Raw genomic sequence first — 17,303 nt, forward strand, 5'->3', positions numbered from 1 at the left:
GGAAGTTCTTTACCAAAAGAGTAGTAATGTGCTGGAACAGGCTGCCCAGAGAGGTTGTGGGTGCCCCAACCCTGGAGATGTTCAAGGTGAGTTTGGATGGGACCCTGGGCAGCCTGGTCTCGTATTCGATATTGAGGTTGGTGGCCCTGCCTGTGGAGAGGGGATTGACGCTTGATGACCTTTGAGGTCCCATCCAACTCAAGCCATTCTGCGATTCTATGATGCTATAAAATCCCTCCAAACACCAACAAGTCTGTCTGGAACAAGCAGCCCTGTCACGTGTGGCAGCAGTCATGCTGAAGTCCCACTCCTTTTTGCTCCCTTGGCAATGAAGTCCATATCAGCAAACACAGCTGTGTCTGCAAACAGACTTGAGCCACTCCTTCAGTCCTCAGAGCTGCACATCCTGACAAACTTACTGTATATGCAATGCATGCTTTCCCCAGGCAGCATGTTAGACACAGCAAAATGAGATCGGGTCCTCAATAGTTTTGGAAAATTGTTTTTGATCATACGCTGTATGAGTAATTTACAGAGAAAAGCATAGGAAAGAATTGAGCAGATGTTGTCCCACTGACTGTGCAGGCATGGAAAGAAAAGAGGTGGTAGGAGCAGCTTGGAAGAGGGCTGACTGCATCCTGCATAGTCTGCCCTCCCATCCGCCTCACAGAGCCTCCTTCATTTGACTGCAATATTTCCCAGCAGGTTTGATGCAAATGTATATGATAAGCAAGGGAGCAAGAGGGAACCTGGGGAAATAAACATGTTTAGCAGCTTGTGCTTTGGCACTGCATTCTTTGTGCTACTTATTAACTAACAAGACATAGAAATATGGCAGTGCTTAAACAGTATCAACTACTCACCTTGAGTGATAACCAGGCGTGAGTCCAGCAAGTTGAGCGCTCTTCTGCTTGTGTCATTTCCTACCTTTTTGCATCTCTTTGAACTGATGCTGTTACCTCTCTCTCTTGCTTCTGCACTTGTCCCTGCCTGTAGCAGACAGCAGTTACGGAGTTGCGAGTGGTGCCTGAAATAGGAAAATACTGCAAGAAAACTCTATTTAGAAACCAAGAATATCTATTTTTTCCTTTGATTTTTTTTGTGTCTTTTTTCCTTCAAAACATCCTTTGTAATCCTGAACATCACTGTGAAATGGATGCTGACAGTTCTCATTTACTTCAGAGAGAACTTCATCAAAGGAAATGCTGCGGTGTTCTTTCCCTCCCCTCTACACACATGCTTCTCTCCCCCCTCCCCGAGCACACGCAAACACTGTGGTTTCCTTTCCCATTCTCTTTTCTGTTCTGTGTCTGCAAGCACAGACAAGGAGCACAGCTCTTGGATGGGAATAGCTATGTTGCTCAAACACACAATGTTTGGGGGTCTTGGGGGACTTGGATTGGGCTCTGTTTCCTAGGGTAAGGAAGAAACTGAAAGTTGAGACAATTTGTTTGAGAAAATCAGAAGGCACAGATGGAGAAGCCCGAAAACATCCATGTCCTGACTGGGGGTGAACTTTTGCAGACAAAGAAGTCACCGTTCATAAGAACCAGGTTTAGATAGTTTGAGATGGTCTGCTGTGAAGGAGAAAGGTAATAAGTGATGCTAGCAATTCTAAGAACAGATCATCACATTACTTACGTGACATCAGATGGCATTTATCAGATAACAAGAACAATAGCACGTTAAAGACCTGTTGCGCTTAAAGTTGAAGGAAAGAAAACAAACATAAAACACTGCTAGTCAATCTCTGATAATAAAGTCAGGCTGGATAGGCAATGTACACCTCCCTCAATGCTCCATGCCCCACAAAGGACCTGCGTGCCCTGGCTGTCCCTGCTGCCTCCTGCAGCTGTCAGCAGGGCTTGGTGGGCAGGAGGAAGGGTGGCCTTGTGCAAGACACCTGTCTCACCCAGCACCACTGTTTTGTGACCACCTGCTATTTTTGTATTTGTAAGCCTTTCATTGTGGTTTCCTGGCTATTCTCTTAATTGTATTAATTTATATTTGCATAGAAAATCCAAGCTCAACTCATCTGTATCAATAATTCAGAAGCTTCCCTTTCCTCTTCAAATAGCAAGCAGCTGTCCTGGATTCCTACTGCATCCAGTGCTTAGAATATGAATGTGGTGGCATCAGTTACTGCTGCAGTTCAGTAGCAGTTTCTGTCATACGTTTCAGCATTATTTATAACTTGATCACTATGCTTTCTAGACTCAGCCCCTGCATCTTCCAGGAATGGACATCACGTTCACTTCTTGGAGAGGCTCTGAAATCAGCAGTAAGTATTCCCTTCGCCCTTCTCACACCCAACAAGCTTTCTTCTGGACAGCTTGCTTAACCCTTTCTGTTGCTATGACAAAGCTGAAGGAATTGTTACCCTCTTCCTCTGCACCAGGAGCACTCACTCCTCACTATACCTCCTGAACATCCCTGGAGCAGGCTCAGGTCACCTCATCTCAGAGGAATTCATTGTGATGTGCATTCATGGCAGTCATTTTACACTAGCAAAAAATACAAATACTAATGAATTCTGGGCTTGTTTTGAGACAATAAAATAGGCTTTCCTGTTGGAGGATCAGAGAAGCCTGTGCAGCAGGAACTGACTGCAGTTTCTGAGTGCCTGAAAACTTTTAAAACCAGACTTTTTGCCAATGGGAATATAAGTTTTTATGATGACCAGGACAGCTGGAGTAAAAGTGATGGGCATGCCCCAAGGCTGCATCAGGCTTTTGAGACAATCTCTACATGAACAGCAGAGGTGTACAATGGGGATCCCTGAAGAGGTGAAGCAGTAGTACTTCAAAGGGCATATCTGCATTCCTGGAATCATCAAGGTGCATGGACAGCCCACCTGTGTCTTCACCTATGGGAAACTTGCCAGTGACAGCAATCAAAGTGTTTCAAGTTGCCGAGCACCAAGGGAAATTCTGCCTTGTGAGCCCTGCCTATTGCCCAGAGGGAAAAAGAGATTTTCAGCCCACATCTCATGCACTCATATCATCATGGAAAGGACCCCCCTCCTCCTTCACCCTCCAGCAAAGTCCAAAACTCCCTAAAGAAGTGGACGCAGGGTGCAAGGGATAAAGCTTCTCTCTGATGCAGTTTTCAGCCCAGAAGAGCCATAAATGGAGGCAGTTTCACCTGGACCAGCCCCCAGGGAGGAGGCATACTGCCTTAGGCACAGTGCTGCCTTTGGCTCCTTCCCCAGCCCAAGGTCATCCCCGTGGTTAGCCCTCCTCCCTGGAGCTGCTCTGTCTGAAAAATAAGTGCCTCCGAGAATGGTATGGCAGAACACTCCCACACACAGCTGCAGAGGGAGTTATTTAACAGCACGGATGTTATTGAAGTGCAGACTGTAGAGCCCCTTCTCTTCCTGCAGTATAAAAAGCAGCATTACATCATGCCTGTACTGAGAAACACTCCTCCTTTAAGGACAGCACAGAGAGGTTATCTCGAAAAACAAGACAAAAATGCAAGGGTGCAGGCAGGTGGGCATAGACAAGGCCAGATCCTTCCACTACTGTGTTGGTGACCTTGCTTGTGTTGTTCTTCTTCTCCCTGTCTGTGGGACATAACACCCTGGGGAGAGGAGAGGATGGGGGTTTGTGGTTCCCCATTTCTTCTGCTGCCCCTGAAGCAGTGACAGAAACACCCATAAGAGTTCAGCATGATGGAAATGTTGTATCTCACCTGAGATGTTAAAGCCCTAAGGTGCCAAATGTCTCCTGGGAGCCTAAGAAGAGCCAAAGACCACGAGGTATGTCAACAGCATCTGAAAGGCACACAGAAAACAGGAACTATAATCAGTCCGGGCCAGATCACCAACCACAACCAAGGTAGTAGTTTCTCCCATGCTATGTGAAAGATCCTCAGATTTCATTTCTGCTCTCTGTGCTGATGATGCTGACAACAGTTAGGATACATTTAATGCCAGGTGAAAAGTTTAAGACAATGCTGCACAAGTGAACCCTTGCAGGAGTCTGGCAGAGAAGATTTGCTTGCAGCAAAAAGGCAGACATTCATCTTGATATCTTTCCTGTCACCTCCTGCTGCAAATACGTCACTTTGTTGCTCTCTCTCCTCCTTCCCAAATAAGTATTTCACATAGGAAAAAAAGAATATAGAAACATAAATTTGTTTCCAGCCCTATAATAGATGCACTTTTTTTAACTTCAGGATTGATCTCTTTCTGCATTGGTAAAAATTTACAGTCTACTTCCAGTATTTTGTCACACATTTCCACATTTTTCCATTCATGGGACAAATTATATCAATAAAAATCCAATTTGCTCTGCTGTATTTAGGGAACAACTCTTGTATGAGAGCTGATTCTCTGAGGTTCTCAGTTTCTCCTACAAAATGTTCTACAGCTTAACATCCTTCTTGGGAAGAACATCCTCAGAGTTGCCTGGGGGAGGATCAAGAATAAAGCATTTTCCATATAGCTTTGGACAAAAATTGATGTCCCATTAAATGCAGGTAGTTTAGAAGGGCAGCACTTACGGTGCTCAATGAAGATCTACTTTTGATTGATTTAATGATATCAAATCACTGTCTGGTGATTACATTGAACAAATGGTATTAAATCTTTAAGAAGAAAATAACTTTTAATTTTGGAAAAATATTAAAGGCAAAACATCTAAATCATTTGCTACAGCACTGTTATCTAGTAAAATATCCAGAATTTAGGTGTCATACATTAGCCTAGAATACTCATTTCTGTTTATGAATTATAATGGCAAAAAGAGATGCTTTGGAAAAAAAAAATTGAGAATGGTCTGAAAATGAGAACAACAGCAAAACCTTCACAAAATAAAACTTCAAATTCTGTTTCTGGAGCTGTTATTGGAAAGGTTGCCGTATTTGTATGAAATCAACACACGGATGAGATGCATGCAAGCATTCTGCTCAGCATGAACCCCAAACACCCACCACAGTGCTAGATTAACTGCAATGACATGTTCCAAAAGGCAGATACACTGCAAAGCAAACTGTACAACTCTTTAGTGCTCTTCAACATCCAGTAGGAGAATGTACCATTGAACATTCCAAATATACCAAGTCTACAACAATGAAGCACAAGAAAAAAACATGACCAGGTTGCCAGCAACAGTCAGATATTGCCACAGAAGGGAAAAGTCAGTGTCCAAGGAAGAATGGGCTCCGTATGGGCTGGCTGCTTCCTAGAGAATTGGAGTTATTTCTAGAAAAAGCAGATTGTAAGCAGGAGCTTTGCCCTGGAAAGTACCTATTTCTCTGAAGTAAAGTTATTGAGCACGCATGAGGAAGAAACTAATTTTTTTTGGACAATAGGGAAATGCAAAACAAAATGAATGTAGTTTCCTACCTTTCCCACAGTAGATCAGAGACTTATTCCAATAGAACTGCCTCAGTTTCATGAAATAATGAACAAAGGAAAATCTGCACAATAAAGGATGCTTTTTTTCATATGCTCCTAGCATATATGCTTTACTCTTTAACACTTTCTTCCTTTGACATTTATTTTGTAAAAGCAATGAAGTCTTGAAAATAAAGGACATCCTACCTCATGTCCTCTGCTACTGAAGCTTTCATGATAGATGTGATTTATCAGCTGAATGTATGGAGGATAACGCTGGCAACGTGGCCAGACCATGAGGTCAAGCCTAACTCCAAAACAGAACAAAACTACACAACTCATTGCCTAAATCTTGGTATAGATCCAGGTAAAACAATCCAGTTCTCCATTCGTTATGGACATGGCCCTTCTCAGGTTGCTAGAGGACTGTATTCCCCTCAGGGATAGCTCACGGCTCCCCAGCTGTTCTACTGCCTCAAGAATGAGAATAAAATCACTCAAAGTGGCACACTGCAGTGAGAGCCAGCCAGCTCCTGCCAGCACTGACCCCCCTGACTAATCTGAGCCCGATCGATTTGAAAAAATCTTGTTCTTTTCTATCATCTGCTTGGTTGGAGGTATATAGGAAAAATCTGACTTGTTTCTGTGTTTTAAATATTGTCACACATCAAATGACTGCTTTTATTTTAGAACCTGAAGTGGCCAGCCTGTCCTTATTGAAACAGGTGCACTGTGGCTCACAGGTTGCATCAGATAAGTGTCCCTCTCGTGTCCATTCCTAAAGGCAAGTTGAGGAATTCTGGTTTACAGATCTAAGTAGTGTTTTACATTTAGCTCATTGGAGGGCAAATAACCACCAGGAAATAAAGAATCTGATCCATAAAAAATACGTGGCTGGGATCAGCACTGTGATTATTTCTCCTATTTCAGACAAATGGAGACCCAGAATATTCACCAGGTGACTCCTACTAATGATCACAAAACAAATCAGTGAGGTTTTGTGTTTTCCAGGGCAGCTAAATTATTTGCCACCAAAGGTTTCCAGTGCCTAATAGATCTCAAAGCAAACCCTGCTGGAGCCAGTCGGGAACCGGCAGCCAGGTGAGTTTTGCATGACTTTTAAGTTTGATGGAAAATATTTCTCGCTACTCGATAGAGGGGAGTTACTAAATTTAATTACTTCAAGCCACAATCATACAATAATAAATAAAATTAAATAAATAAATAAAAAGCAGAAATCATTCACCTTTGCTTCACAACAGAGAGAGGAGAAAAAAAAACACACAATCTCAAACTAAGGCCAAAGTTTGGTAAAAGAGTTCATTAATGCTGATAACTGAGCCTAACTCAGTGTAAAGAAGAACACTTTAAACACTTTATCTGTCTTACAGGTGTCCTACAGGTGGCAAATAAGGGTACAGATCCTTCAAGTCACTTGATGCAATCATGCAGAAAATCTGAGGCTCTGCTCACCTTATCAAGTAGCATAGGTTTCTTGAAGAGTTGGAGCAGTAAAGAACGCTATGTGAAGACCAGAGGTCTATAATATTTTATGTGGTTTACAATACCCATGCAGGAAGCTCTTCCTATTTATTTACTTCAAGCCTGGATCCATGGAATCATAGAATGGCTTGGGTTGGAAGGGGCCTCAAGGACTATCAAACTCCAACCCCACCTGCAGTAAGGGCCATCAACTTCCATATCTAATACAAGGCCAGGGTACCTGGGGCCCCATCCAATGGAGATCCATAGAGACAAACACATTAACAGACAGAGCGCATTATGTGCACATCTTTAGTATGCTCCAAAAAGTTCATGGGATCCAAGACTACTCAACGGGAGGAATAAAAACTCCAGTGAAGAGGAATGATAAGAAAATTGATATCAAAACATACTCCAGCTGTGCTCTAAAATGCTAATGCAGACTACATTGCATGTACTGAGATAAACCAGGTTAATTCTGGTCCCATTTATATAATCTTCTCACTTCAAACCAGAAAAAGGTGCGCTGTGAGATGATTTGAGTGTTTCAGAAGTAGTAGCCAAGCCAGAAGTAGTCACTATTGCACTCAGTCAATTGTTACTACTGATTGCCTGAAGAGGGGATTTTCCAAGTTCCATTCTTCATTCTTCTTCTGTACTTTTCTTCATGCCATAACCATTATCAGGACTATTTATAAAAGGATATGAAAGCTGCACTCCAAGGAAAAGAAGAATATCTTTTTCTTCTGATGGTATGTTGCTTGAAAATGTGGGAACTTTTTTCCAACTAAAACCTCACTTCTTGTAATACTGGAAATGTCCTCAACCATCCTTAGAGTCCTACCTTCCCTCACGGAAGCATTTACTATGGTACAATACATGCTATTGGGGGCTAAGGAAGCAGATGCTAAGGAAGGAGATGCTGAGACAGCAGTGACACTATGGTCAGTGGCAAGGTGAAGTGAAACCCAGATCCAAACAGCTCCGTCCAAAACCAGTCTGACAACAGATCTGCGATGAAGCATATTTCAGAAATCTAGTTACATCTGTACTTACATTTTTCTTTCACAAATAAATGGCATGTTCCTTCTGAAAGAAACTTGCACAATTTAAAGACAAAGTCAGGGAGGAGTACCGAGTATGGCTAATATCACAGTGTTATGATGACTGTGCAAAAGAGGCCCTCTTTCTATTCCTCCCAGATTTTGCCAGTATCAAAGGATCACCCAAGTGCTTTGTGCACATGTATTATTCAAGACATGCACTTTTTAATGAGAAATTTTACACAGAGAAAGCAGGCACTGGCAAGATGTACAATGTAAACAATACATAGAAAAGTTATCAGTATGTACATGGTGGTAATATTAGGCAATAAAGGTGTTACCACAATTGATTGATATGCCTTAATAATGCCTTTCAGTTTTCCTAAGGGAGGAAGAACAAAATGGAACTGAGACTTCCCAGTGTTAAGGATGGTATTTTGTAAGTTCATATTTCTTTACAGTCACTTTCTAGGAAAGGACTTTGCAATGAATGTAATCTTCTCTTAAAGAACCCTCCCAGTGTGCTTCCCTTTACAAAATGGCATTAGCTATTATTAAAATACATATTTATTCACATGGAATTGAAAACATTCTTATTTCATTAGGCTTCTACAAGTATATGGTAATAGTAAATGTATCGGGTCACTGCACTATCTGCATCATATTTATCTCCTTTTAGATTCTGCTTGCAAGCATAGGAATAGATTGGAGTAAAATCTATTTTAATACAACGCAAAACACAAAGCACTTCAAAATAAAATCATTCTTTTCCATCTGCTTTCTTTATGAGTTTTGCCTAAGGGTTTGATTTCATAAAAGCCAGACAGGAGTTCAGCAGCTTGTGCCATCCAGAGACTTTAAATGTGGGGATGGAGATTGTAAAGGTGGTTTGAGATTTCCAAGCTGAATGTTTGTGTTCATAAGAACCACTTGCCCATAATGGCAAAGCTAAATTTGTACAGAATCTGTACATGAAGAAAAAAATAATGTGATTCTATCAGCATAAACAGCAATATAATGAGCTGCTTGATGGAAGAGCCCAGTCCTTCACTGTACAGACACCCCCAACTACCCTTAGACCCAAGCCTTCCTGCAGGGTCCCAGGAGTTTCCTGAGCTTACTCACCTCTTTGGCCTGAAGCTGCTGCTTGCTTAACCCACTGTGACTTCTCTGACTTTCAATACTTTAAAGTCCATAGAAGGCAACACGTCGGGTAAACCAAAAAACTTCACCCAACACCATCTGCAGCTAAGTCTCCTGCAAAGGTAACTGAGCATGGTGTGTGCTTAAGGGACATAGTGACCCCAACAGAAGCCTGTATAAGGTGCCTCCATGAGTGATTACTGTTATTACTTTTTAAGTGCATTAATGTATTTATGTCCATTTTGAATCTCTCTCCCATCTCTGTTCTTACTCCTTGTTTCATGCTGTGTTACAAAGCTGGCTATTTCCAAAATGTAAGTAGACATATACAATTAATAGCCCACTTCTCAGCACTGCATAAACAAGACACATAACGTGGCAGAACTTAGCCTTATTGTGCTGGAAGCTACATACCAGTCAATGAGACACACTGTGCTTCATCCCTTGGTCATCTGTTATGCACTCCCAACAGTCTTCCCTCCAACATTACTGATCACTCTACCACTTTCCCCACTATCATAAGCTTCACAGAATTTTATTATTTCCATTCATTATAGCAAAGAACAATTGCTAAATATCACTAAACTGGTAGCTGCTAAACTTCTAAACCACTGCTGAATACAATATTGAATGCAACAAGTATACCCTCTACTGAACCAAATTTTCCATTCACAGTTGCATTCTGTAATTTAGCAGCTTAATTGCTATACAAACCACCTAGAAGGGCCCACCATGGTATTTGCAGACTGCTAATCTTTTCATTAAGATGGTAGATCTCAATAGTTTTGCAGAAATCAAAATATATGGTGTTGACATTATTAAACAGAGCAAAGTGATGTTTCATAAATCTACAGCAACACTTCTGTTATTATTCTAATTCCTTACTTACAGATCCTTCCTTTTATGTGATTTATCCTCCAGAGAGCCAGGAGATTAATTGGTCTATAATTTGCTGGGTCATTCAATTTACCCAATCAAATAGTGGCACAATATTAGCTCTGGCATTCCTCGGCCCTCATGCTCTAAGACTTGTTAGAAATCAGTGCAAGCAGGTCATACATCTCCTCGGGCAATCCTTTCCATACTTCTGGATGCAGGCGCCAGAGTCCTGAGATTTAAAAGTGCTTAACTTGAATAGTTATTTAACATCCTCCCTAATTAAGAACAGAAGACAAACTGTTTGTTACCATGCTGAGACACAAAGCCATCATTCTGCTTCTTTTTGACCATAGGAAAAAACTTTCATTGACCAGTCCTGAGGCAAAACTTTGGGGGATAGGTGCTATTTTTATTAGACTGATAGCATTGATCACAGAGATAGTAGGTCTAATGAAAGATTTTATCACTCTCTGAGAAGTTCACCTTACCTAAATCTTTAAATTATCAACAGTGCTGTTATGGGAAGAATTCTACTTTTTTTTAGTGTTGAGACTGATCATTCTATAATTTTTGACTGTGACCTTCCACGTGCCAAGGCTAAGGTGTCATCTGTTCCTCATACATTTGAGGAGTTACAGAATTGCAGGGGTTGGAAGGAACCTGAAGAGTTCACCGAGTCCACCTCCTGCTGAAGTGGACACTCTACCATTGGTTGTACAGATAGGCTTCCACCCAGGCCTTGAATAATCTCCATAGGAGAATCCATAAGCTCCCTAGCCAACTCTGTTCTAGTGCTCCATCACCCTTGCTGTAAAGAAGTTCTTCTGCATGTTTGCATGGAACTTTCTATGTTCAGATTTCAGGCCATTACTCCTTGCTACACACCGCTGAGAAGAGCCTGACCTCATCCATTTACCTACTACCTCCTTTTAGATATCTATAAACATTTATCAGATCCCCCCTCAGTCTTCTCCCCAGGCTGAACAGACCCAGGTTACTCAGACTTTCCTCATCCAGGAGATGCTCCAGGCACTTAATCATCTTTGTGGCCTTCCCTGGCCTCCTACTAAAACAAGGAGGTTTACACTGTTCAGCACTGTCTTCAGCCTCTTTTATCTACTTTCCAAATTTACTGTCAGATTTAAGAGTGTCACATTCCCGTTTACTCTATGTTAACATGAACATGTAAACATATCCAGTTTCTCATATAATTGCTGTTCTCACTTCTAATCTGCAGCTGTCTGTAGCTTGTATTTCCCTGATTACCAAATTTCAGGGGCTTGAAATTTAATAAATTCTCTTGAAGAGTTTTCTATTATCGTCTGTACTCTGATGTTTCAATATTTCTCATTATCAGTTGGACTTTTGAGAATTATCCCTTTTTACAGCAGAGAGAAAGTAAGAGAGATTGCTGAGCATGTCTGTCTTCCAGTTAGGATCAGCAAATGCATTTGGGGTTCATCATTCACATTTCATCAGTGCTATTTACCTTCTTGCTCAGTGATCAAGTTGCCTTATGTAACAGAACAAGACCTAATACTGTTTTTTCCTAATATCTAATATTTTTTTTTTGTTTGTTCTTAGAAAACTACCTAACATTTTTAGAAATTCAAGGGAAAGCAGTTTTAGCAACTGCTTATTCCCTCTACTTATCTCACTTAAATTATAAGGGGACACTGTTGGTAACCTACTGCCTCCATCCATATGGAGGTCTGTGAACTTCAGCATGTAAGAGGCTCTTAGATAAATCACTTCAGGGGACAGCACCTTTCTTGCAGACATCTCCTCCCAGGCTACAAGCATCCAAAATACATACACACCAGCTATTCAATTTAATTTTCCTGCAGAGGCTATGAGCCATGATTTGGGCACTCTGGCTATCTTTGTCTTGCTACCAACTCTCAATAATACTAATGATATCCAATTTCTTTTCACAAATGGGAATGTGTAATTCCTCTTGTTTATGGCCCAAGCTTCTCATGCTCTTAAAAAGACTATTAAAGAATTGCTCTTCTTTAAACCCCTCAGTGCCTTAGCTCTTTGCATGACTGTAACCTTGAGTTTAGGCAACATGATTTGGGGCAACTTATTGTGTTAGTGTCTGCTAATTTGCCATCAACTGTATGCTATTTTTAAATCCTATGGGTCATTTTAGGAGGTAACTCCCCAGAAGATGGGCTAGAGATATAGACCCAAATCAACTCATGTACCTTCCAGCCTTCCTCTGCTACTTTTGGTGTGTTGACACATGCAGCTCTGCAATGCCAACATGTTAGGGGTGTAAAACATTCCCTCTCTCAGTTAGACGTGGTGGTGTGGAGAATCACATCCAAAGCTTTTCTTAGATGTGCTTTCCTCCCTTACCTATATCACATAATACTGAAGTCCAGAGGTCATCTCCTCTTCCAAAGAAAGCTCTTCTGTATGTCCATACAGCATAGTGATATATACCTATTACATCAAAGTTATTAACAGCACTGGTTTTGGTGACCACAGGTTGTGCAATCCACTGTGGTAGCACATATGAAATGCCTCCAATTCTATGAGTAACATCATTTCTCTAGGATGTAAAGGATTGCATTCAGCTTTCACTCCACTAACACATGCTATGGGCAACCCACTTTATCGTTATTCAAACTTGCAGCACCAACAGAGGCCTGGAAGACCAAATATTCGTTTTCTAATACACATACCCTGATGGATAGCTCCACCCTCCCCCAAGCACTGTTAATCCAGGGCTTGCACTGAAATAAACATGCTTCATGTTGGCTATTTTGCTTTCACCGGTGGGTATTCCTCAGGCAGTTCTGCACAGCCTTGGGATGAGCTGCAGGGATTAGCTCTGAGCAGCCCTCAGGGATATAGTGTCAACTATTCTCAATTTTGGTCTGCAGAGGCAAACTGACAAGTGCAGCTAGGCCTGATAACAAAGATCATGCCAGAAAGGTGCCTGATGCAGTGCTGTATCCCCCTCTGTTCCCTTGGCACCTGGCAGGCTATTTAAACTCTTTCTCCTATCCACAGACAAACTGTGGGACACATCATGCTTGCATGAAAACAGCCTCGCAGTCTTCATATGGTAAATCATGAGCAAGTCCTTGCAAAGTACCATGTGGGCTGAAGAGTCCAGCTCTCCATGTGGGGAGAATGGCATCCTGCATGTTTTTGCACAACCACCAAGATGGAGTATTTGCACTTCAAGGTAGCAGCAGGATAAATCCTCCCTTGGCTGTCTAAGGTAAACAAACATTATCTTCAGCGGGAGAGATTTGCAGGTAATCAGTTCAGTGTGCGCTCTCGGAGCAGCACTGTAGCCCTGGACAAATGTAATCATTAGGTACATAATTAAAGAGTATGGATGGAAGTAGGGAGCTTAGATTTTCTCTGTACGTGAAACTTATCCACCTGCAATGGGAAGACTGTGTCTGTCGCTCAAAAAGGTTCTGGAAAGGTAGAAAAAAATTCAACGCATATCCCTGAGAATGATTAGGGAATATGATAACACATTTAAGAACAACTGATTCTAGATGCTTCAGATATCTATCCTGTCAAGTTGCAGGAATTATTTGGTTAGGTTCTAAAAAATTCCTACCTGCTCAAAAAGCCTGAGCTGAATTCACGCTCTTATCTGGCAGTCAAATACATCAAAGAGCAGATGGCTAGAACCTGAGGCTGGGAAAAATGAGAGTGGAAAACCAGTGCAGTTTTAAACAACATTTATACTTAATCACAGGCAAATTGGATTCTCCATGACAGGAAGACTTTGCAGGAAAGGGATAGGGCTTAGTTTCACTAATAATTCGAAAAAAGTTATCTCAGGGCAGCCCTGTGCCCTTGACTATTGCTACGGGAATCCCATGCTGAACAAACTCTGCCATGCTCCCCCTCTTATTCACCCCAGGAGGGCAGGCATACTGGGGCACATTGAGGCCATTCCACAAGGCAATGCACATCTGCAAGAAGACGCTAAGATGGCTTCAGGGTCCTGCCCTGCAACATTTAGCTGGTATGACAGAGGATGCTGCCTGTCCCACCTGCATGCCCTCTCTGCTTATCTGTATCATCAAAGCAAGAGCTCAAGGGACTGGGAAGGTCTAATTCCCAGTGCCACAGCTCATTGATTCAAGAGCTAATGCAAACCACAATTGATTGTGCCAGTAATTAATAAGTCAGAGCAATAAGTGCAGCGCTGCAGAGAGGCTGAAGGCAGGTCAAGCTGTGACCCTGCTGGAAGTCTCCAGATAGAGGAAGGAAATCTTCCCTTAAGAATCACCTGAGTTTGTGCATCAGAGTCTTTAATTCACAATAATTTAATTCTCTGAGGCATAAACTAGAGATCTACAGCCACTTAAAACATCTGAGTGAGAGCATCCAGGCATGCTATGAATTTTGCTCACTGTCTTCACAACTACACTTCAATTTCTGCTTCTCATGCAGATGAAGACCCAGAGTCAAATAACTGCTGTTCAAACTCAGCCTCATGCATACTCCCAAGGACAGGTTTGGCTCTATGTTGTCTTGAAGTTTTGACCAGAAGGTGTGCTTCTAAGCAGCTCTATGTGCAGCTCCCTCCTGCTCAACTGATGGCATCTTTTACCAGTCTTGCTGTGAGAGGGGCATGTTCCCCAAAATACTGTTTTTGAGAGTCGATGTAAAGTGCTTGCAGGTCTCATTTGGACCTAACACTGCTTTATGCAGGGAATTCTGTAGTTGCTGTAGGTGCATCGCAGTGTTCTAGCTGAAATAAGAACTCCAGTTCCTTGCAGCTGAGTAGTGTATGAACATTGAATGCACCCGGTTTTAAAAATGGAGTGTCTTCAACGAGGTTATAAGTACTTATACTACTTCTCCATAATACTAAAAAGGCAGTGAGGTTCAGAAATATATTTTAATCATTAAGTGAGAATTGCAGTAGTAGATTCACGCACCTAAACCCAAGCTGGGTTTTAAGAATAACATGCCTTTTGTCTTTTATTCAAAGCCAATTAATATTTATACTTTATAGAAAGCTACAACTAAGCTTTAAGATCAATGAAATCTTTCTGATTTAGATCTGTAACTGCTTAAATTACCCTTATCCTGTCCCACAGCACTGCTGCTTTTAAGTGCTGTTTTTAAGTGCTGTAAGAACAGCACTTCTCTATGCATTCAGTTATAGGGTGACGGTAATGACATTTTTTACTCCAGTAGAATTTCATCGAGCTAATAAATATTACTATACATTTACATCTACTTCAGAGATTTCAGCTGAATATTCAGCTATTTATTTTCAAGAAAAATGGTTTCTTCTCCACACAGAAATTATCACAGCTCAAGAGAGCCTGATCTCCACCAGTCAGGAATTTACTCTCATATGAGTAAATCAGCTCCTGCATTAGTTTAATTACAACTTCTATCTGTTCTAATCTGATCCTTTGTAGAAGAGAAGAAATGGAAGTGAACCAGGGATATCGCATTAGAAATTTTAGCTACATCTAGAATGCAATCAGCGCGCTGTGTTAGACAACTATGGTCAGACTCAGCTGAGCTTTCTATAGAAAGTAGTTGATGGCTTCCAAGAAGAGGCAAAATGATTTTACCCATCCTCCCTGCAGCAGTGAATAGGTAATCCCACCAGTGTTGCTGGCCCATCATCTCCAGCCTCTTCCATAGCAGACCTGTAGCTCTGACTGGACAGCTAGAGATACAATCTGTACCACATCAATGCTTCTGCAGCTTGCACCCCTAGCAATGATTTGCCATGCAGCAAAGGGCATGTTGCTCACCTCCCTGTAGCTGAGGACCTGCTGTCTGACATTTCCAAAGGAGCTCCTTGCACTGGTGCAGCAGCTGCCAAGCACAAACCAACGTGGCATAGGCTCACCTTGCCCCTTCCACACGATAACCCATTTATCTCAGCCTGCTGTTAATAAGCCTTCACAGCTCAAGAAGCAAGCATCTTTGGAAACAACAGCTTAGACTTTGTCCTGATTTCACTCCAGCTCCCTGCTGACAGATAGTGCAAGCAAGCTCTTATATCTTGTCTCACTTTTCTGATTAAAAGTATTATCTTTATGTGAGGCTAAAATTTAAGGCATCAGATTGGACTCCAGCTGTAGGTAAGTGACAGTGTTTGCTAGATAAGTATCCTGAATGCTTTGCCGAGGGTTTGGTCTTCTGAAACAAACTGTAATGATACCATAAATAAAAAATGGCACGCAGGAGGGCTCAAACTGACTTTCAGCTTTAGCACAGTGATAAAAAGGCATTGCCTTTCACCTAGGATACAAGAAACCTTCCTGCACAGGGTTATCCAGAAAATAATCCTATAAACACGCACAATTAAAAGAAAAGGGGGAAAAAAAAAACAACAAAGGACTGTGCAACAACTGTTTTCCCAGGTAAAGCACAGATAAAAATGCATATGCAAAGCACCCTGTCATGATAAAACACAGGATCTCATTGATCACTTTAAACCATAATCCTCAAGCAAATGCAAATCTTTTTCTTACCTCTAAAAATAGAGCTGGATCTTTAACCACATTGGAGGAGTAGATAATAACCATCAAGAACCCACGGAGGCTCAGCTACCAGCATGAAGATTTTCCTCTAGTTGAGAAAAAGCACAGATTTAGCTTTCCAAGCATAAATGGGAAACAGCATAAGGGAAATCAGCGTTTGCTGAGGGGAATATTTTTTTCTAGGTGGGATAATGATAGTCCTTTCAGGCTCTGTCACATACATAATTGGTTCTCTTTTTTCATTAATGAATCTCTATCTCTGGCTCACTGAACTAGACCACACGAACAAAGGTGATCCAACAAAAAAAAATAATACACTCTACATGATTAAAAATCATTCATTTGTATGGAAGTATAAGAGAAGGAAAGCTGGCCTGCAGAAGAAAGGCCTTCTCTCCCATACATCCATAGAAATGAATGATTTCACTAATGTAAAGTGAGGTCTACTACCGTTAAACCTTGTCAGTGAGATCAGAAACAGGGCCCTGCTGTCTGCTCCTTAAAGTACATTATTTTTTGTTAGATCACCTTTGTTCATAACATGGCCATTGAAAATTTAATGTTCTTACATATATCACTGTCAGACTTTATTGCACATTCACGGAGGAAAGTAATTCCGTCAAGTGATAGACTATGAAGGCTACTAAATATAGATTTATTGGAAATTCCAGTTCAAGATAAGTGAATCCTTCCTGCCAGCTGGAATGGAGAGCTACGCTCAAGATATTTTTTTACCTATCTTTCTTGATAAAGAGAAAAAGACGTATGTTGACGTATGTTCTAAAATCAGATTATCACTGCAGTATCTATAAGGTTATTTTTAAGTATCCAGTGATTGTCTTAGCTCTGGAACAAAAGCCATTTTAGTCCATAGACTAACCAATTGGCCAGAGCACTGAATAAAGTAAGTTGTTA

At 41.4% G+C, this 17,303-nt stretch overlaps 1 long non-coding RNA gene across 1 annotated transcript in view; it reads right to left on the reverse strand.

Moving 5' to 3' along the window:
* Positions 1-17,303, reverse strand: part of LOC125689542 (uncharacterized) — a 103,065-nt gene that overhangs the window by 16,355 nt on the left and 69,407 nt on the right. Inside the window, exons 2-4 of the long non-coding RNA XR_007375329.1 lie at positions 16,380-16,476; positions 3,694-3,775; positions 864-1,027 (exon numbers count right to left, since the gene is read on the reverse strand). This is a non-coding gene — a long non-coding RNA (uncharacterized LOC125689542). The remainder of the gene's footprint in view (positions 1-863; positions 1,028-3,693; positions 3,776-16,379; positions 16,477-17,303) is intronic.

Source organism: Lagopus muta, chromosome 2, assembly GCF_023343835.1.
Source record: "Lagopus muta isolate bLagMut1 chromosome 2, bLagMut1 primary, whole genome shotgun sequence".
NCBI classification, from domain to species: domain Eukaryota; kingdom Metazoa; phylum Chordata; class Aves; order Galliformes; family Phasianidae; genus Lagopus; species Lagopus muta.